This window comes from Rhinopithecus bieti, unplaced genomic scaffold, assembly GCF_001698545.2.
Source record: "Rhinopithecus bieti isolate Rb0 unplaced genomic scaffold, ASM169854v2 scaffold_43749, whole genome shotgun sequence".
In the NCBI taxonomy this organism is placed as follows: Eukaryota; Metazoa; Chordata; class Mammalia; order Primates; family Cercopithecidae; genus Rhinopithecus; species Rhinopithecus bieti.
This window is the reverse complement of record NW_016818380.1, coordinates 2,270,955-2,294,276: the sequence shown is the minus strand read 5'-3', so window position 1 is coordinate 2,294,276 and position 23,322 is coordinate 2,270,955. Positions and strand designations below refer to the sequence as shown.

The window sequence follows — 23,322 nt, the reverse complement described above, 5'->3', positions numbered from 1 at the left end:
TACATTCTTCCCCTGCCAGCCCCTTCTTGATGCTTTGCCTGTTAATTCACACTAGATCCTTTCTGTTGAGCTGGTAGTTTCATTTTTAGTATAGAAATCAAGTTTAATTAAAACTTACTTGCCATTTGAAATGATAATTTGTTTGGTTTAGCATTCTTAATTACCTTGAGTAAATTGCCTATAGAGGCTCACATAATTCGTTTGTTTGTTCAAAGTATTACTGTGTCATCTGCATATTTTGAAAGATACCACTTTAATGAAACACTGGGGTGGAGTCAAGGTAAATGCTAAGGGGATGGTCTTTGCTAAGGGGATGGTCTTTCCGCCCTAGTCTGTTTGTTCAGCTGGAGGATTTTTATCATCTTACAGAGTTTTCACAAAAGATCAAAGTTTTGCAAAGCTTCAGTGTTGGAAAATCATTAGCAAGGAAGTGTCTCGGGGAGGGGTGGGAATATAGCATGTGTGAGCAGCCTTCGAGTCTAGCAAGGGGCCTGCCTCCTCAGCACCCACTTCAGCTTCTTATAAGGAATGCAGGTATCAAGATATCTTTCTGCAAACTCAAGGGTGTATGTAATTGAATCATATTTCTAATGCATCAGAGGAGCTTACAATAAGTTAGAAGGCTGAATTAGTGAAAAAAGGTGATGTTGACTAAAGGTGACCATTTTATAATTCTGAGTACATTATAACCACTAATCAGTGTTAATAAATAACCATCTATAGCAGAGGGCTTTAGAAAACTTATATTGATAAATAGGTAAGAATAATGGCTGTTCTCTGGGAGCTTTTCTTTTTTTTTAGCAGAGAGGTATGAGGGATTTCTTTATGGTCTGGACAAGTTTGCCGAACAACTTGATTCAGTCAGTCTCTGATTTATTGATTTTATGTAATAGCAGAGCCTAATCATTGGTTTACTGCCTAAACCTTAGAAACTGATTTATAGTTCTCACTATAAAAAACAGTATGACAGAACATAATAGAACACATTGCATTAGTTTAAATATCTCCAGCTTTCCTATTGCCTATAAACAAAATGCGGAAAACATTCTAATAAGAGCCCTTTATTAGTGTTAGTCACATACTAAAAACATCTCTGAATGATGTGGCCAGAAGGCATATCTCAAATAGGGAAAATTCTCTCTTTTATACTCAGGGATTGTTTGTAGAGAAAGTGTATATCATGTGGAATATCGGTAATGAAAGTAAAAGAATAACAGAGCCAGTTTTTGATGTTTGCACTGCAATTTGGGGCAGTGTGATAAAGTCAGGAAGATTGCTCTCTTCAGTGCCTCGTTGAGCCTGCATCCTAATGTACTATCTTTGTACATGAAAGCACAACCACTGGTCCAAGATTAATAGGACATGCCCTTTTCTGTCCTTTCTTGGTCATAATGGAAAAGACACTATCTTGATGCTCAGGAGACCTGCTTAGACCACTAAGATCTCTTAGTGACTGTGTGCCCTTGGGCAAGTTGCTTCATTTTTCTGGACCCCAGTTTCCTTACCTGAAAATTGCTTGTCTGTAGATGAATTAGACATTATCTAAGGTTATTCTTACTAAAACGCTGTGCTTTCAGTGGTGATGGATTGTCCTTGGTCCATGTGCCTCTGTACTGGTCTCCATGGATCCAGAGATAGGAGTTGGGGAAACCAGTTCCTGGAGTCATGGTGCAGTCAGAAGGCAAGAATTAGAGGTAAGCAGACAGGCTCACAGGGGAATCAAGACCTTTGCCCTCTTCGTGCTCTCAGTTTTGATGAGCCTGTGTAGCTAAGGATAGACTGACCCTTTTGTTTTACCTGACCCGTGTTTTATTCTATTTCCTACTTGGAGAGGAGGGCGTTGGGGATGCTGAGAAGAATCTTAAAGGTAAAAGCATCTGGAATATGATCTTGATGTCTAAAATAAAATTTACCTTTGTTTAAAGGAAACAAAGGAAGAGTTCTTTTCATCTTATTTGACTTAGAAAAAAATCGTGNTCTCCATGGATCCAGAGATAGGAGTTGGGGAAACCAGTTCCTGGAGTCATGGTGCAGTCAGAAGGCAAGAATTAGAGGTAAGCAGACAGGCTCACAGGGGAATCAAGACCTTTGCCCTCTTCGTGCTCTCAGTTTTGATGAGCCTGTGTAGCTAAGGATAGACTGACCCTTTTGTTTTACCTGACCCGTGTTTTATTCTATTTCCTACTTGGAGAGGAGGGCGTTGGGGATGCTGAGAAGAATCTTAAAGGTAAAAGCATCTGGAATATGATCTTGATGTCTAAAATAAAAATTTACCTTTGTTTAAAGGAAACAAAGGAAGAGTTCTTTTCATCTTATTTGACTTAGAAAAAAATCGTGACTTTTAAATGTCAATTTTTTTTGCTTTAGTTAGGTTTTTAAAATTTTTAAATTAAAAAGTAAAATATTAACAAATATTATTTAAAATTCAAACAATATGCAAAAGATACAAAGTAAAGAAAATTTTCTCCATTCCCACTAGCCAGAATTATCTACTATTAACAATTTTGTTTGTGGACTTCCAGACATTTTTCTATGGACACATCAATGTAATTATTATATATGTACCTCTTTTTTTGCTTTAAAAATTGAATTATTTGGATCTTCTCTCTTTTTTCCTTATTAGTCTAACTAGCAGTCTATCTATCTTATTAATTCTTTCAAAGAACCAAGTTCTGGTTTCAATGATCTTTTGTATGGTTTTTTTGCATCTCATTTTCATTCAGTTCAGCTCTGATTTTGGTTATTTCTTGTCTTCTGCTAGCTTTGGGGTTGGTTCACTCTTGCTTTTCTAGTTCTTTAAGGTGTGGTGTTAGGTTGTTAATTTGAGATCTTTCTAACATTTTGTTATGAGTATTTAGCACTATAAACTTTCCTCTTAACACAGCTTTAGCTGTGTCTTAGAGATTCTGGTATGTTGTATCTTTGTTTTCGATGGTGTCAAAGAATTTCTTGATTTCTGCTTTAATTTCATTGTTTACTCAAAACTCATTCAGAAGCAGGTTAATTTCCATGTAATTGTATGGTTTTGAGTGATCTTCTTGGTATTGATTTCTGTTGTTATTGCACTGTGGTCTAAGAGTGTGGTTGGTATGATTTTTTTTTTTTGAGTTTGCTGAGAATTGTTTTATGACCGATTGTGTGGTGTATTTTAGACTATATGCCATGTGCAGATGAGAAGAATGTATGTTCTGTTGTTTTGGGGTGGAGAGTTCTGTAGCTGTCTGTTAGGCCTATTTGGTCAAGTATTGAGTGACTATAAAGACACGTGGACATATATGTTCATCACAGCACTATTCACAATAGCAAAGACATGGAATCAACTTAAATGCCCATCAATGATAGACTGGAAAAAGAAAATGTGGTACATATACACCATGAAATACTGCACAGCCATAAAAAAGAATGAGAAAGTGTTCTTTGCAGCAACGTGGTTGGAACTGGAGGTCATTATCCTAAGTGAACTAACACAGGAACAGAAAACTAAACACTGCCATGTTCTCATTTATGAGTGGGAGCTAAACCATGAGAACACATGGACACAAAGAAGGGAACAATAGACACCAGGGCCTACTTAAAGGTGGAGGGTAGAGAGTGGCAAGAGGGTGAAGATTAAAAAAGTACCTGTCGGGTACCATGTTTATTACCTGACTGGTGAAATAATATATACATCAAACTCCCGAGACTTGCAAGTTGTCTATAGAACAAACTTGTACATGTACCCCTGAAACTAAAAAGTTTTTAAAAATTGAACTACGCTGTAAATATGATTATGCAAACTGATTTTTTACTTCAGTGTCTTTCATGGATATTTTTCCACGAATATTTATAGATCACAGCAAAGTACATGCTCATTAAAAATAATGCCTGGATTTGTTTGTATAACTGTATAGACATATTAGATCATATATGAAAGCAGTAACTCTGCAGACAGTGTCACCACATTGTAGCACATTTCATCTTTCTATTTTAGGAATGTCAGTGAGGACTAGTCATATTCTAGGCATCCCAGTGTTACTTTCCCTGAACATTTTCATAACATGAGCCCCAGAATGAAGATAAGCTTCCTTATTCTTTAAGGTTTTCTTCCTTAAGGCTTCTTTTAGCTATTTTGATGAATTGTCAATAAGTTGATACGATATGTAACCCTTCTCAGATTTTATATTTGAATTTGTTTAACTTTACTTAACACTTATATAGTGCTTACTTGTATCAGGTAGAATTTTAAACATACCAAATTTAAACTCATTTAATCCTTCTAACAACTATATGAGATAGGTATTACTAGTGTTATCCTGTTTCAACTTCCTTGTGATTCTTCTATATAAACAATCATGTTATCTGCAAATAATGGGAATCTTACTTCTTTCTTTTTAATCTTTATGCCTTTTACTTATTTTTCCTGCCTTATCGCACTGGCAAGGACCACCAGCACAGGGGTGAATAGAAGTGGTGATGATGGACATCCTTTCCCTGTCATTGATCTTAGGGGAAAATCATTCAATATTTCATCATTAAATGTTATTTTAACTGTATATTAAAGAAATATCTTTTATTTTAATTTGATGAGAGTTTTAAAAAAAATCACAAATTGATATTAAATGTTGTCAAATGCTGTTTCTGAACATATTAGTAAGAGCTACATATTTGTTCTCTTTTATTCTAGTGATATGATGCATTACATGGGTTGATTTTTAAATGTTAAAACAGTGTTACATTCCTGAAATAAACTCTACCTATTATGTAAAACTCTATTATGTAAAAGAATGATTGTCCTTTTATTGATATATATTGCTAGCTTTGATTTGCTGATATTTGCTGATAATTGTTAAGGATGTTTGTGTCTATGTTCATAGAAATTTTTTTCTTATAGTGTTTTCATCAGATTTTGGTATCAGGATTATGCTGGCTTCATAAAATGAGTTGGGGATTGTCTCATCTTCCTTCATTTTCTGAAGAAGTCATGTAGGATTGATACTATTTTTTCCATAAATATGTGATAGACTACCATGAAACCATTTGTACTGGAGTTTTCTTTATGAGGATTTTGGTAACACATTCAATTGCTTTAATAGATATGGCACTATTAAAGATTTTTAATTTCATCTTGTGTCAATTTTGGTAAATTGTATTCTTGAAGGAACTTCTCTGTTTAATCCAAGTGTTCAAATGTATTGACATAGAGTTGTTTATTATAGTTATTATCTTTTCAGTGTATCAGAATTTGCAGAGATATCTCCTTCTCAAAGAACCAACTTTTTTTTTTTAAATTTTTCTGTTGGCTTTCTGTGTTCTATTTCATTGATTTCTGACTTAAAATATTCCTTCCTTCCTTCTCTTTACTTTGGGTTTAATTTGTTCTTTTTTTCTAGCTTCTAAAGATGGAAACTTGGGTCATTGCTTTATACCTTTCTTCTTTTCTGTTATAAACATTTAAAGCTATAAATTTCCTCTAAACATTGCTTTGTTTTCTACAGATTTTGATATGTTGCATTTTCATTATCATTCCATTCAAAATACTGTGTATTTCCCCTATGATTTCTTCATTGGCCCATGGGTTCTTTAGAACTCTGTTGTCAGTTTCCAGATATTTTTTAGTTTCCTACATATCTTGTTGGTATTGATTTTTGGTTTTATTAAATTGTCAGAAAACATATTTTTTAGGATTTCAGTCTTTTGAAATTTGTTTAGACTTATTTATAGCACACTAGGATTTTCACTCAGTACCTTTTAATAACTTATATTTCTCTGTTGAGATTTCTTTATATTTACCAAGGTATTCCTATCTTGGTAAATCTATCATGCACACTTGAAAAGAATGTGCATTCTGTAGCTGTTGGGTGTAGTATTTTTAAAATGTCAATTAGGTCAATGTAGTTAGTTGGTAGTGATGTTCAGGTTTTATATGTCCCCACTGATTTTTTTGTCTTATTCTAACAATTATTGAGAGAACAGTATTAGAATCTCCAAGTATGATTGTAGATTTGTCTTTTCTTCAATAACTTTTAATTTTTTGCTTTATAACATTTTGTTATTAGGCATGTATGCATTTATTATTTTATTTCTTTTAGATGAATTACTCTTTATCATTATAAAATTCACCTTTTTTGTCTGGTGATACTCTATTTGCCTTCAAATCTAATTCATAGGATATTAATATAGCTACTGTGGCTTTCTTATGCTTTCTCTTTTCATGGTATATATTTTTCCAAGCTTTTATTTTCTATCTGTTTCTTTGTATATAAAAGGTATAGAGAACATATAGATGAATTTTGCTTTTTTTAATCCATTCTGACAATTTCTGTTTTTAATTGGAGTGTTTAGTCCATTTATATTTAATGCAATTATTTATATGATTGAATTTAGGTTTACCATTTTGCTATTTTTGGTATTGTTGTTCCATCTGCTTTTGTATTCCTCTCTCTTCCTTTCTTGCCTTATTTTGGATTAATTAGATTTTTAAAATAGAATTCTACTTTAGTTTGATTCCCTAGGAAGCAGATACCAAGACTGAGTTATAAGTACAAGAGCTTTATTTGGTGCAATGCCAACAAAAATAAAGAGGCGAAAGAGAGAGAGTTTGTTACCCACGAAAGGGGCAGAAGGAAGGAGGATGAAAGAGAAAGAGCCTCAGACTGCAGCACAGTTTTGAGAATGTCTCTGCAAGCCCAATGGAGAGTATTGATGCAAAAATTGCTTGTAAACAAGTTTTGCATTGGGCAGAAATGATGGGCCTCCCTAGCATGCTTATCATTGACTAACTTTAAAGAACATAGCTTTGATTCACTCACAATAGATCTAAAAATCACCGCAGTTGGATGCTGTCAGCTAGCTGCACTCTTCACAGCTGATTGGCAAGTTTCTTCTAGAAGGGAGAACCTTCTGGAAGTAGATCTTTTACTTCTAAAGTAGGCACCTTCGTGGCTGCCACAAATTCCACTTTAATTTTTCCATTGGCTTTTCAATTGTATCTCTTTGCATTTTTAATGGTTGCTCTGGGGATTACCACATCTATTAACTTTTCACATTCCACTTAGAATTCATATTATACTGCTTCATGTCAAATACTGAACTTAGAAATGGTATAATTCCATTTATTGCCCCCCCCATCCTTTATGTTATTGTTGATGATATTACATCTTAGTCTATGTTATAAACTCCAAAATACAGTGTTAGAATTTTTATGTCAATGGTTGCCTGTAATACAAGTAATATTTTTGAAGTGTGTGTGTCTGTTTTTCATATTTCCCCACATATTGACATTTCCAGTGATCTTCTTTCCTTCCTATAGAGCTGGCTAACCATCTGGTGTCTTTTACCTTCGTCCTGGAGAGCCTTCTTCAATGTTTCAAGTAATGCAGGTCTGCTGCAGATTAAGTGTTTTAGGTTTTGTTTTTCTGAAAATGTCTTCATTGGCCTCCAGTGTTGAAGAATATTTTTGTTGGATATAGAATTCTATCTCGACAAATAGAATTCTAGCTTGATAAGTGTTGTTTTCCTATTGGTATTTTAATGATGTCATTCCATTATCTTCTATTCTTTGTGAATTTTGATGGAAAGTTACTACTAATATAGTTTTCTCCTATATGTAGTATGCCATTTTCCCCCTGGTTGCTTTTAAGTTTCTCACTTTATCTTTGAATTTTAATAGTTTGAATATGATATGCCTTGGCATGGGTTTTTGTTTTGTTTTTTATTTATCTGGTTTGGGGTTTGCTGAGAATCTTGATTTTTTAAGTTTATATCTGCTTTTTAACCAAATTTTGGAAAATTTGAGTTATTTCTTTAAATATTTTTTCTGTCTGTTCTCTCTCTTCTTGTCCTTCTGGAATTCCAGTTATACATATGCTGTTATATCCCATTGATCCTTAAGGCCTTCTTCATTAAAAAGAATTTTCTCTGTTCTTCATATTGGTTAATTTCTATTGTTCTATCCTTAAGTTCACTGACACGTTTTATTACTATTTTTCCAATCTGTTGTTGGGTCGATTCAGTGAATTTTTTTCAGATACTGTATTTTTTAGTTCTAGAATCTTCACTTGGTACTTTTTAATAACTTGTACTTCTCTGCTGAGATTTCTTTTATGCCCTTGAGCACTTAGTTATAATAGCTGCTTTAAAGTCCTTGTCTGTTAATTCTAATATCTGAATTATCTCAGAGTTGGTCTCTTTTGGTTGGTTTCTTTTGAGGATGGGTTATATATTTTTGTGTCTTTGCATGTGTAGTAATTTTGGAATGTACTCTGGACATTGTGAGTGATACATTACAGAGATTCTGAATACTGTCATATGCCTTTAAAGAGTATTGATTTTCTGTTTTTGTAGGCAGTTAACTTGGCAAAACTCAAATTCCAATTTTGTTTTCCCTGAGATAGCAGCAGACATCTCTGTTCAGTTCTTTCTCCTTAACTGAGTGACTTGGAGTCTGCTTCACATATATATAGTATTGGGATCAGTCAGAGATTTGGTCAGATGTCATATAGTGAATCTGGGGCTTTCCCTCTGTGGCTGTCTTCTCTCTGGGATTTCCTCCTTTATTTTCCAGCTGCTGTAATCTCCCTGAACTCTGTCCTCTGGTTCCTCAACCAGGACAACTACAGACTTCTATCTGACTCTGGCCATACCGTGGACTGACTGGGCCTTGGCCTTAGATGAAAAGTTATAAAAATTAGGTAATTTATCAAGTGCCATTCTTCTAAGTGTCAGCCCCCCGCCACCTTTATATCTGCCTGTTCTCAGTCATTCTCCGCTGCCTTCAGATAATTTTGTTATTGTTTTTAAATATTTTCTCCAGGACTTATAATTGTTATCTGTGGGAGGACTGGCCTGATACAAATTACTTTCATGACTAGAAGCAGAACTCTGTTATCCCACTTTACAGGTGAATTTAAAATACACACGCACACACCCACACACCCATATACACAGAGCGAGTCTTAGTACTTTACCCAAGGTCATACAGCTGGTAAGTGGCAGAGGCATGATTTGAAGACAGGCAAATCCAAGTCTTAGGATTTCTTCCAATGGGAGCTTTTAATGGTGTGAATTTTCAGGGCAATGGAAGGAAGTCTATGAAATGTTCTGGAACTTATGGGGCCTTATGGTGTCAATTCCATATGCACCGGACTCATCCCAAGATCTCATTACTCAGTGGAAGCTTCATGTGTCTTTGGGTGTATACATTATTTGAGACACAAGTTTATATACAAGTTGCATTCAAGGATCATGAGCTCTTGGTTAACTACAAAGTAGATCTTTAGTTATGAAAATCCCATATTTTCAGAGGCTTGGGCCATCTTACATAGAAACTGGTGAAATAGGCCAGGCGCCTTGGTTCATGCTCATAATCCCAGCCCTTTGGGAGGCTGAGGTGGGAGGATCACTTGAGCCCAGGAGTTTGAGACCAGCCTGGGAAATATGGCAAAGCCCCATGTGTACAAAAGTACAAAATTAGCCGGGTATGGTGACATGCCTGCAGTCCCAGATACCTGGGAGGCTGAGGTGGGAGATCATTTGAACCCTGGAGAGTCTGAGGCTGCAGCGAGCCATGACCTACATGAACTACGGCTGTGCTCCAGCCTGGGTGACAGAGCAAGACCCTGTCTCAAAAAAAAAAAAAAAAAAAAAGAAGGAAACTGCTGAAGTTTATTATGTGATTCTTTTAGTGACTAAAATAAAGAGAACTTTTAGAGGAAGATAATATGTACCATAGTGTAATGAACATATATGAGTTATTTGTTGAAAACACTCAGAACCACAGTTATGGATAAATGGTAAACTTTTAAAAATGTAATTTAGCTGATGTGAGTCATGACTTTCAAAGCCTAATAACAGGACCAGGCTTGAGCAATTCTTGTTTTTGAGTTTATGCTCCTTCTTGACTGTTTCCCTTTTACCCCTTTAGCCTAAGTAAGTTTGAATTAACATTCATCAAATGATTAATTTCATCTTATTCTTCTTACCCCTTGATTTTATCTTTATGATGTATTTTCAAAGTCTGGCTTGCTCTTATTGATTTTGTCATAGTTCATAAGCTGATTTGTAGAGTAGTGAAATCTTGTTCATGTATGTTACTTTCAAATTGAAGGAGAAGCCCTGTGTATGTGCTCCTGGAATTCTCTAGGCATCCCAAACCAGTGCTCGGATACCATACTCCAGTGACCGGCCCATAAAGAGCAGGGGCTCAATACTTGATTGATTGATGGTTCTGAATGCCAGCCAGTCAGCTCTGGGAAGGTGGGCTTATCTTCCTAGTGAAATAAAACTGAGTCATTGAAGGCCCTGATAAAGATTTTGGCTTTCATCCTAAGAGTAATGGGAAGCTATGCAGAGTTTTAAGCAGCCAAGTGACAAGCCCAGATTTAAATTTTTAAAATAATTTCTCTAGATGTTTGTGGAGCAGTTCAGTATAACCAAGTTTTAGAGCATAGAAATCAATATATGTTTTTAAAGTTTACCCAAGGGATATAATCTAAGAACTAATACCCTACATGGTCTCTAACCAGCCTCTTAAGTTATTTCTCCTGACTGAAATTTTGATAAACGCTGAGAAGCATAAAGTTTGAGATTACCTTTTCTATTTTGGGGGGTGGGTTTGGGAAAACCTGAAATGTGAGTATTTTGCATTTCTGATGAGACATTTTATTTTATAATGAAAATTGAAGAAATGCAAATGTCAAGGATTAGGGAAATGAATATATAAAGCTATTAAAATGACAAGTCTGTATATTATGCCTACATGAAAATGGGTATGTTAAATTTGTTAATTTTAAAAGCAAAATTTAAAATACAATAACATGTTTAAAATTATGAAAACGATCATGTATTCCCTTAACAGAATACACAAAAATAGAGATGAAACTTGGTATGCTTTATTATCCACCAAATTCTGTTGCTTAACAGTTGTTTAAAAGTCTTGCTGAATAAAATGAGAAAATAAACCTAATATTACTTCAGTAATCATCGTAAATCTGAGTTTAAAAGCATTGAGATGCTGCTAAGGCAGCAACATTTTCAAGAGATTAAAAACTTTCATATGAAAATGTACTCTGATATATTTCTTCTTCTCAAACATTTGTGGAAGTTGAGAAAATTTTAAACATGTTTTAAAGAAAGGAATTGACAGCTTATGAATTAAATACAGCCTTTAGCTCCTGCTTCAAGCTGCTGTTTGTTGATAGCAGGTTGCAACAAGGTTAATAATGATTTGTTTGATGGATTTCCCCAAATTTTTACAGCATTTTATGCTTCTTGTATGCAACTTGCTAAGTCATAGCACTCATAAACCTCATTAAAATAAACATTTAATCATGTGTATATAAAACAAATATTGGTGGAAAAAGGAAGAGATTTCTCAGAAAGAGTCCCCTGAAGGTAAAGTGCACCCTGGGCAGTAAGTGAAGGATCAAGTTGCTCTGTTTTTATAAATAGTGTCGATTCTGAATTCTGGGCTGAAAAACTGGTAAATGACAGCTCTCTCTATATTTCCTGAGGCCATCTACTGTTTTCAAGCATAAATCATAAATGTACCTTTGAACTAAGACAGTCTCGCTGGACCTATCCTTTCGCGACTCTGACTTCCAGTCTCAATGGAATATTGAAGAGGAGGCTCGGTAGAATAAACAGTGGAATCCTTGTCCGGGAGTGACTGCCTGGCAATTGTTTCATGGAAAACAGGGAGGGGTGGGGGACAACAACCCTGCTCTGTTCACTGGCTCTTTAATTTAGATTACCAATGATAAAGCTGGGGCTACGGCTAAAGAAAGGTAGGATGCATACGCAGAAACATTAGTGCTAATATGCTGCAGAAAAGCCAAGATAAATCAGTCCAGCTCTCATACATCACTAAGGGAGAAGCTGATTGCAACTTGACCATGTGCCTGAGTAGTCCCATCAGTGAGAAGAGGAGAACATGGATTTAAAAAAAACTAGAATGTACCCCTAGGGCTCCTGCCGTGGTGGACCTGGGAGAAGTGTCTGGTGTAAGTTTCAGCTTGTTTTATCCATGTATTTAGCAGTGTGTTCACATATACAGGGAGCTTGTTTCTCTTCGCTGTGTTTTCATGGAAGCCTCAAGCATGTTTATTTACAGTAGTAGACTTCATTTTGTATAAATGTAGTATCAACCTAATAAAGTTCTTAACAGAGAACGGTTTAACCCAGTGTTTATCCAGAAGAGAAATGTAAAAAAAGTAATGGTTGTCATAACTGTCTGCAGGAAGCCTGTGGGTGAGTTTTGTTTATTTGGGTTTTTTTTTTTTTTTTTTTTTTTTTTGGTTTTGTTTTACGGGGAAGTGAAGGGTTAGAAGAGTAGATCTGAAATGAAAAACTCAGTTATTTGGCAATTGTTTTGCTTTTTAAATGTATTTGTCACCCAGCCTTTCACTCCTCCTGTGGTCTTTTGTTTTGAAAACTATGTTTAAATATGTAAAGCCAGCCTGCTAGAAATGGATTATATTTTATGACTGGGATGTTTGTATTGTTTCATATCTGTTATTAGACAAAATAATCATAAAGGGTGTTTTCTATGGACCTTTTTATATTCCAAAATTAAGTACAGATGGTAATTTTCAGCAGTTTTAAAAATTTGTCAATTATTTAATTTAGCATCACTTAAGCATCTGCACAAGGAGAAAGCTGAGATGGTACAGAAACTGAATGAGCATTGATTGCTAGTCTGAATTGCATCTTTAAAGTTTTTGCCTCAAATCTCTGATTTCACAGTTTATTTTTACCAAATTAGATTATCATATTTCATTATCGAGACTGTGAATGGGTGGAACTCTCTGAGATATCCTACATTTCCCGTTAGAACAGGGCTTAAAGCGCCTGCTGATTGTTGCTCTGAGGGAAATTCTCATGCCGGCTCACCGAGAAGATTGCTTAAATAATGCATGGGCAAGAGCGAGGCAAGATGGAATTTATGGCCCAGACAGTGTGATCAGGCTTTTGTTCAGAGGAGACACTACTTAAGTGTGAGCATACAGGATACACTGAGGCTCAGGGGAAGGGTGTAACTGAATGAAATTAGTGACCACATGATGCTGTCCACATGCTATTTCAAAACGAGCCTTAAAACAGTCCATTGATCCTATAGTGTGGTTGCAGGGAGGGAAAAGGGGGGATCTTGAAGTGCCAGTCACAAATAGAATCCCCTGACCGAAAATTCCATGGGGCAGGCACAGGAAGTGAATGCTATACCAGGAAGATGGTGTCCCTGGAGAGCCTCAGTGTTTGACTGATGAAATGTGGTATGGCAGTCTTGTTAGGAAAGAATAAACCTTGACCAAACTACAGCGTTCTATATGCTATGTCTTCCATCTTGTCCTAATTAGAGGAATATGTCTGCTGAATCTTAATCTGTTTAATTGTTGATAGAGCAGGCATGTGATTTGCTATAAATACACATGAGCATTCATTTCTGAAATAATGGCTGTTGCCAAATATATTAGACCGACAGGAGTGCTGGACTAGGGAAGCTGTGCTGAATAGTTGAGTTTTGGAGGTAATGGACCAGTTGAGAATCACTGCACAGCTGGGCCAGCAGCTGCACCCAGTGCTCTGTCAAGTTTGGCCTCTAATTTCCTTGAACTTGTCCTTGTTTGCCAAAATGATGCACGTAGCAAGAACTTGCTTTAAATGAGCCCACTGCCAGCAAAAAAGACCCTTTTCAAAGAGTCTTTGTCGAAGTGTGTTGTCAATAGCAGCAATGGCCAAATGAGGTATTGATTAGGCAATGGGAAGTTTGAATAATCACAAAAATAAAAACCAAAGACAAAGTGATAGAATGAGGTAAGCTGGCAGGAGATCAGAGTATATTAAAAGGCAGCATTGGGTCATCACTGTCCTAACTAAAGGACATATGGAAAAATCCCATAATAATATCCAGCAATAATTATCTTGTAGTTAGGAAAAAATAAATCGGCCCCTGCAGCTTGGAAGGCAGCCCAGTAATCTCAATGTCTTTTTTCTTAACAGTGTATTGTTCTGATATTCTTTGGGACTGGGTCAGAAGGAAGTGTCAGAGAGAGCATTTTATATTAAGAAGCATCCTATGACTAAACAGTATAATTAGTGGCAAACCAAGCAGAGACAGCAGCAAGGGCTCACCTTCCATTCTCTGGTCCCAACTTCAGCAAGTGTTTATTTAGCATTTGCTGTGTATCTAGCATGTTCTAGTTACATGCTCTAACCAACTAGATTAAAAACTCTTTGAGAGCAGACACTTGGATTTATACGTTTCTCTTATAAATCCCATCTCTTGAAAACTATTGCCCTTGATATGATAATGGCAAGTCTGTCTAGTTCCTTAACTTTAAAGGTATTAAATATTAAACCCTTGTTATGCAGATGCTAATTTTTCTGTTGCAACACAGATCACCCTCCCTTTTCAGATTTGAGGGCTAGTGACTTGAACACTTGCAAGTTAGGTGGTTTGGGACAAAATACCTAACCTCTTGGGAGAGGCAGTTTCCTCCTTTGTGAAATGAAGAAAGTAACATTCATCATACAAGAATTAAGAGAAGAGACGTACCTGGGTGTTAGGAGGTGCTCTCCTGCCCTCACATGAATTAGCAGTATCATCTGCCCCATGGACTGAGTGTGCAGTGGAGCACAGGGGAGGTGGGGGACTGAGTAGGATGGCAGTAAAGCTGGCTAGAAGGGTGGAACAGTACCTTTGATAAGAATATGACCTGAGACAAGATGGTGCCCGCGGGAATGAGGGGGAAAGGATGAATCTGAAATATGTTTCAAAGGGGAACATGATGGAATATGGCAGCAGATTGTATTAAAATGGGGTGACAAAGAAGAAAGAATCATGGTGAGGAGTGAAAAAATGATGGGTTTATGATTATGGCAAAGTCTGATGTGTGTGTGTGTGTGTGTGTGTGTGTGTGTGTTCTGTAAAAATCAAAAAGCTAAAACAATACAATCTTTCAGGGACTTATAAACTAAGAAAAGTAAGAGAGAAGAGGAAATTGGAGTGCTCTAGTTAACTTATGTAAAGGGAAAGGGAAAAATCAATAATAAACCAATAATACAGGGCTATTGCTGACAATAGAATGAGAATTCAAAGGAATTGCTTAAAATGGCAAATCTATGTTTGGAGTTCTTCCCAGACAAGACCCACAGTCATCAAATAATAAGGCTCTTCTGCAATCTTGGATCTTATTTAAGTTTTCCTGGGTTAAAAAATGCCACTGAGGGGATACAAATAGTGTCAGGGTTGGGAAGCAAAAAGAGCATGAGGAATGGAAATTCTCAAAATAGCTCAGTTTTAAAGAGGAAATGGGAGCCAAAAGATGGCTAGTCAACCTTTCAGAACGTAACCATTCATTATGATTTGTCAGAAAGTTTGGCAACTGTTATTCCCTAAATAACTTATTGTGATTTTTAAGGAAATTCAAGCAAGAATCAAAATTATACCAAACCCCCAACTGGCAAAAAGGTTGTCTTCCACAAATTCACTTACAAGCCCTTTATAGAAGCGATGTTATAAACATATTTAGGCTACTTTTCAATCATCTGCCCAACCCACCCTAGGGTCAAAGTCACATACAATTGCAATAAAAAATTAATAGCAAAACCACTTTTCTTGTTAATAATTAAAGCATATATAAGCAATACTAAGCAATAACTATATAAGCAGTAAGCAATAATTAAAACATACTAGAAGCTATAATTGCCAGGATAGAAAATATTTTGAATGCTAGTGCTCAGGCTTAACTACAAGATGATATGGGCTGTGACTATTTTAAAATTTGTGTCCACCTTCACTGACTTTGAGACATTGACTTCTTTAATTATGAAAAGTAGGATTTCCTTGTCCTTATTTCAGGCATATCATGGGTTCTACCTTTACCCATATCTGCCATGATTTGGGTTGTTTTCACAAACTGAAAAAGGAAAGAGAACGAGGATAACATAAAAAGGCGGGTAGTGAGAGAGATACCTGAGGTAGCTAGGGCAAAAGTTAAAAGAGAGGAGAAACAGCAGGTTTAAAGTATGAGTGAGAAGGAGGTCGAAGGACAATGAAGAGAGCGCTGGACATTGAACGAGGAACACAAAAAGGTGTGCATGTTGCTCTTGAGGGGAAAGAACACTGGGCTTCATGGCTCCCTGGATCAGCCACCAGGGGGTGCTTCAGCCTCAGAGAAGTTATCTCTTGAGTCTGGGATCCAGCACTTGACTGGGTAGACCTGAGGAACCTCCAGTGTACGTCCCCCGATTTAGGTCCCCTTTGTCTTCACTTCCTTCCCTGTTCAGTTTGGATACCCTGGCCTATCATTTCAATCACCCTCTTGTCCATATTATCAGTTCTCCCAATCATTCATTCAACAAAGAGTTATTGGCCCGGCACATCGGCTCACGCCTGTAATCCCTGCACTTTGGGAGGCCGAGGTGGGTGGATCACTTGAGGCTATTAGGAGGTCGAGATTAGCCTGGCCAGCATGACAAAACCCCATCTCTACAAAAAAATGCCAAAAATTAGCCAGGCATGGTGGCACGTGACTGTAGTCCCAGCTACTCAGGAAGCTGAGGCAGGAGAATTGCTTGAACCTGGGAGGCAGAGGTTTCAGTGAGCCGAGATCGTGCCACTGTACGCCAGACTGGGCAATGGAGCAGGACTCTGTCTCAAAAACAAACAAAACAAAAACAAAATCCGAAAGATTTATGGAGTGACTCCTGTGCATCGGACATTGTCGTATTGGATTCTTGGAAATGAATGAAGCAGATCTGTGCCTGCCCTTGTCACCTACCAGGTCCAATACCAACCCTTCCTCAGTCCAGTTGTAGGCTTTCTCTTGCCTCCAGCCAGGCTGCTGAGCACTGCCAGAGAAAACCACACCACTGTCCAGATGGCTTCTGTGGCACATCCATCACCGCCAACCTCACTGGACCCCTCGGCACAACTGTGCCATCCTTACATATTCTCCTAATGCATTTCTACCATTCTCCCCAACATGTATTTGAAGATTTCTACTCTCCTCAAATCCTTGACCAAACCACCTCCTTGGTCACTTTTTGCAAACAGCCTCACCTCTCACCATGCAAGATTTCAGCTTCCTGCCAACAAATCTGCATAACCCAAATAAAACCAACTGCCCTGTGGACAGTTCAACACAGTGAAATCAAGTCCAACTCCAGGAAGCCTTGGAAGGCTAAGGAGGTTTTTACTGAAAGTTTCTTGAGGAGTCAGCCAAGACCAAAAAGGGCACTAATCTTAAAATGTATAGCTAGATTTCCTAAAATTGTTTTTACATGTCTTTCTCCCCAAAGTCTGGCTCCTCCTCATGTCCGTTCGCTTCTTCTTGCCCTCTGCCCTCTTCCTCTGTTTCTTCACCAGCTGCCACACTCATCCACCTTGCCTTCTTACTCTTGCCTGCCTTCTCTTATTCCTGCATGGGTAGAGCACACTAGTGTGTCTTGGTGTTGGCCATTCCCCACCATCCATTCCTCTTACCTCCATCAGGACAAGTCATAGGTGGTTGACTAAGCAGAGTATTCTCCTTTTGAGTGAAGGAGGGAGGCATTGCAAATACTGGCAATTATATATACATATATATATAAAATATATATAATATATGTCAATTTGTATGAATCCATTTCTAGTCCCTCAGGTTAAGATAGAAGACGTTTTTCCTCCCATGACCCTTTCACCTGTGTCCTGGACCCCATTCACTCTCATCCTCTTAGGATGCTTACTTTATGCATAATTTCCTCCATTTCTTGTATCTTTCACCTTTTCATCCCTAGTGGATCCTTCTCATCTGAATGTACATGGGCTCCAACCATTCCAATTTAAAAGAGAACAAGGCAAAACAAAACCTTCATCTTCCCCTTGTACCCCTTTATCTACTCTATCTCCCTTTTTATAGCCAACCTTCGAATGGAATTGTCTATTTGTTGTATCCATTTCTTCCCTTCCCAGACACTCCTCAATCCGCTGTGATTAAAATTCTACCCCAGCCACTCCACAGAAACATCGCTAGCTGAAGTCATCCCCTGCCTGCTTGTTCTGAATGTGAAAGAGAGCCTCAGTCCTTAATTTTTCTATAGCATTCGACATTGTAAATTCCTTTCCCTTCTTGAAATATCATTTTCTTGCACCTTTTTAGTGCTTTCCTATTCCTTAGTCTCTGTAGGCTTATCTTTCTTTATACACTGTTAAAATATAAGTGGTATTCAGGGGCACTCTTCTGACTTTGGGAGAAATGGGGAGATGCCATTCATTGCTGTGGCTTCCATTAATACATACATACTATTGACTCCCATACTTAGATCACCCCGGGCCTCACTTTGGGAGGCAGGATACAGATCCCTTCTGTGTGGAGAGCAGAACTCCAAACTCAATTTGGATTTTAACCCCAGAATGGTGCAGTCTGAGGGTGGGCCTGTTTTTCTGGTCCACACCAATAATTTGCTGAATTACCCTTCTGTTACAAAAAACCTCTCTCAAAACATGTTCCATCACTACCACCACCAATTTTGTTGTATTGATCTCCTTTGGGGCTGAAATACAGACTTTCTTCTTACATTCTTCCATAGTCTACTGTTTATAGTGTAAACTTCATAGAATTTGTCCCTCTAATTAAGCCAAAATTTTGGAATGCAAAAGTCTTTTCTATTCTATCTCAAAACTGCTTTTTTTTTTTTTTTTTTAGACAGAGTCTTGCTTTGTCACCCAGGCTTCCAGGTTGCCAGGCTGGAGTGCAGTGGCAAGATCTTGGCTCACTGCAACCTCTGCTTTGCTTCCTGGGTTCGAGTGATTCTTGTGTCTCAGTCTCCCTAGTAGCTGGGATTACAGGCACCCGCCACCACACCCAGCTAATCCTTTTTATTTTTAGTGGAGATGGGGTTTTACCATGTTGGCCAGGCTGATCTTGAACTCCTGACCTCAGGTGATCCACCCACCTTGGCCTCCCAAAGTGCTGGGATTACAAGTGTGAGCCACCGTGCCCAGCTGAAAACTGCTTATTAAAAATAAAAAAAACCTTTGACTGTCTGTATTTTGGATAAATAAATCTATTTAGACATGCAATTGGCTTCTTTGTTTCCTTCAGTTCTTTTACTGTCCTTGGGGTAACTGAATGATCTCACAGGGGCAGTGAGATACAAACTTTTAAATATTTTAACCTACAAAGGAATGGAAAAGGGAATTGAGTTGGTGAGAGGAATCATTCAAGAGAAGAGACTCTTGACCCTTGAACATGAAGGTCCAGGAGAATACCCCTTTGCTTGTCTGAGCAGATTCCTTATCATCTGAAGTGTACCTATCTCACTTTGAAACTGGAAATGATTGGAAGACTCCATCTCATTTTTCAACACTTCATGAGTAAATGGATTTATGATTGGGGATATGTCTGTTTGTTGGACATTCATAATTAAAATGTGGTGAAAGAAGGAACTAAATCCATTGGCCTTGTCCAATTTCATCCTGATTAAATAGGCACAAACTAATGTCCATCCAGGTCAACCTATATAGGTAAAGGAAGTAATGTTTAAGAAACTATTTTGAACCTTTGAGCCCTAACTACATTTTGGAAAAGTTTCATGTGATGGGGAAGTCTGATGATTTGGGTCAGGAAAATAAGTTTTTATATTACCTATTTAACTTCTTTAAAGCCACTGTTTGTAGAAGAACATGGAATATATTTGCATTTCCCAGAGAGGAAGAAAGTAAAACATTTCATAAATTCAAATCATGTCATAGTTAAATTAATCCAAAATTTAACTGTTAATCAATGACAGAGAAATGGAAGAAGATGTGACATGCTTCAGTTGCTGGACTCTTACCATCCAGGCATGCAATTGCATTTTGAACAGATTGGAATCACATGAAGAGATTATTGGACCACCTAACAAAACAGGCCCAGTAATCAATCTCAGAAATAATAAAAGCATGAATTAAATGTTTTTGATCAATATTCACCCAACTCATATCCTTAATGATAATACTTAACTGAAAGAAAGACCTTTGCTTCAAGGTTCATTTGAAATTCACAGAGAACTCTAAATTTGTTTTGACATCCTAATGCTTCTGCAAAGTATAAGTCCTTGTATTTCATTTTGTAGAATTAGAGCAGACTGCATAACATGCTCTTACATAGCACAGACAGTCTCTACTTTTTCATTCCATGTTTTAATAAGAGAAAATGTAATGGGGAAGGGAGACAGAGGGGAAGGAATCTTTGGATTGGGGAGTGGGAGGAAAGAGCCATGTGTACAGTTCTCTCCTGTGAATGGTGCCTGTGCCCTCTTTAAAGGTATGCCTTTTGCAGGTAAATTCAAACAATGGAAGTAGCTATCTGTCTGAACCTGACAGTGCTTGTTAATTCAGAGGACAGAATCATAGTTCTAGCTTCATCTTAATTAAGTGGGTTTCTACGGTTTTTCTTCTTCTAAAAGGGGAACATATGTGTTAGTCTATTTGCATTGCTGTGAAAGAATACCTGAGACTGGGTAATTTGTAAAGTTATGAGGTTTATTTGGGCTCACAGTTCTACAGCCTGCACAGGAAGCATGGTGCTGGCATCTGCTCCTGGTGAGGGCCTCAGGAAGCTTCCAATCATGGTGGAAGATGAAGGGGGAGCAGGCATGTCACATGATGAGAGTTGCAGCAAGTGGGAGAAGGCTGGTCTCAAATTCCTGGGCACAAGTCATCCTCCCGCCTTGGCCTCCCAAAGTGGGCCTGGCTTCTGGTAGGTTCTCAATAAGTGTTTGTCATATCTGGAGCCAATTAGAATTTGATCTGAAAACAAAGTTCATATTAAAGAACAAAACTGAATTTTTCCGCATTCTAAGTGAATCTCTAGAATGATTCATTTCCATATCTGTAAAATGTGAAGACCAACCCTTACTTTATGGAGTTATTAGGGGACCTCAATGAGATAACACAGGAAAATCCTTCATAAACAATCCAGCTCTATTAAAATAGAAAGTTTATCATGAAAAAAACCAAACTAGAGCCCTTGATAAATTCTTAGTTATTGTGTTATTATTTAATAGCAGACATTTGAGTTTTTTAAAAAATTAATATGTGCTTTTTAAGGAATAATTTTGAACATCTGAAGTTAAAATATTGAAAAATCTCTTTGCTGAAAGTCCTTTCCCTGTGGGTAATTTTATGCCTGATTATATTAGAAAGCACAGGAAGTCCAACATCTTGCATAGAGTTGATGGTAAATTTTGTGTCTTGGGAACCGTAGATAGAAAATTGGTTTCTGATATTTAGATGTTTCACCCATGTAGCTGTGTATGGGATATGGGCTGGGGGTGTTTGTCAGCTCAGCCTCTGAGCCATCCACCCCCTCACTGCATTTTGATGATTTTATTATGCACAACTGTACAGAATTACTGATATTTCACCCTACTTTTGACCTACAAAAATGGTAATTTCATATGTTCAGCCTTAATATTTTTCTGTTATTGAATGTGTGTTTGTTTATCTGCTCTGTCTGATACAGACATTTGGAGGGCAGGGAATTGTATATAATATCTAAAAGGAAGTCCAGAAATCTGAGCTCAGACAATGTAAAATATAAAATGTAGAAGTAAAGTGTCTTTTCATGTGGGCTGCAGACACTATTATTGACATCCTTCATGGAGACAAATGCACTGGAAATCATAGGTGCTTAATAGCTGGTAGCATCCTATGGGTGAACTCCACTCCCGGGAAGTGTGCAGTTCAAACTAGGAGCAACCTGGTAACCTGGGTGTGCAGCAGCACCCCTGAGTCATCTCCTTATTCCTGAGTCCTGCTGCCTTCCTATTAACTTACTTTCCTCTGCTGTTACCACTCTGTGAGTACTGCTGCTTTCACCTGCAGCTTACCCAATTAGGGGGATATAGGGTGTCCCTGTTGCACTACTTTTTAAGCCTCTTTTATTGTAACCCATAGTAGGAATACATTTCACATCATGACCCAGTACACTATACTGTATTACATATATATGCATATGATCAATCAATTACTCAATCAATCTAATTCTGTTCTGTTCTCTTCCATTCTATCTATGATATATATCTTGGTAGGCCAGTTCCCAGTTCTGAGAAGCTGTCCATCATGTCTGTTTTGAATGAGGACCCAACTAAACTTGTGGAGACCTTTATGCTTCATGAGAGAGGGGAAAAATGCCAGCTCAATCTTTAAGCTTTTTATCCCTCTTAAGTAGCCGTGGCCTGTGTCAATTTATATCAGGATTTGTTTTCCTATTCCTGGTTTTGAGAAGCCGCAGCCTTGCAGATAAGCCCCAGACTGGGGCTATGGCTTCAGTAACAAAGTTCTGGAACCCATGGAATTAATTATAGATGGTCATGGCTTCAGTCACGGTGGGATGTTTCAGTTTGACCATGACTATCACCAGAAATATGCTGCTGTGTGCATGGATATAGCCAGGTGAGATTATTTATCTTTATGCTGTTTCCTGCTTCAAATATGACTTTATAATTTTTCCTACCTATAAACTGAGATTTAAATTTATTAAAATTCCTATGCAGAGCCATATAACTAAATACAGACTATGAATTTTGCTAGGAGAAGCAGTAGCTTGGGAATACTTTGGTTTTGATTACAACTTTTGAAATGTTGTGAAAAGAGGTATAGCACCTTTAATTCAATTCTAAATTTTGGTATAAAACTTGTATATTTATTTCTATTACAATTAAGAAAAATAAACACCACTTGCCTGCCTTAAGTCTCAGATAGTCTGTTTAAAATGTGGCTTTTCCAGTGATCCACTGCTTTTAATTCAGAGACCTATATTTTCTAAGGGAGAAAAAAGGGCAGTTTCTTCTCCCCATAGGATTGTTCCATCATTATCAAAGTAGACTGTGTCATATCTGAAATCCTGCTAATCAGACAGGAACTAGAAGCATGAGGCTTTCTTGTTCGGGTGAATTCAGAATGGATTTAGTGTGTTGCTCAAAGGGAAAACTTTTGAATTAACTTGCCTTAGACTTGCACTGATTTTTGAGGTGTAGAGGCCCTCGGCAGAGTGTTTTGGTTGGTATCGGCATGCTTTCTGCAGTGAGAAAGCTGACTCAAGGGATATGTGACAATCATCGGAGATTTCCTTTCAAGAACTCACAGAAATGCCTCACAGAGCCCAGGGTTAGAGGGAAGGTAGTGGAGGGCAAGGCACAAAATCTGGATGATTTATCTCAGCCTCTGACACATTTTATATCCTTGAGTAAATCACTTAACCTCTCTTTGACAGGGCCTTCAGTTGTACAATGGAAATAAGGTTCCCATTTCATAGACCTCACTAAAAGGGATATTATCTATTTTGACCAAAAAAAGCAGACTTTTTTTTTTTTTTTTTT

General features: G+C 37.4%; 1 protein-coding gene across 5 annotated transcripts in view; it reads left to right on the top strand.

The window, feature by feature from the left end:
* RAPGEF4 (Rap guanine nucleotide exchange factor 4) overlaps positions 1-23,322 on the top strand; it is a 326,385-nt gene that overhangs the window by 117,290 nt on the left and 185,773 nt on the right. For 2 of the 5 annotated variants that reach the window (XM_017856977.1, XM_017856975.1), the window contains exon 1: positions 11,718-11,978. The exons of the other annotated variants lie outside the window; for them this stretch is intronic. The gene's annotated coding sequence lies outside the window, so the exon portion shown is untranslated. Of the gene's footprint in view, positions 1-11,717; positions 11,979-23,322 lie in introns of those variants that run through there. 5 annotated transcript variants of the gene reach the window in all.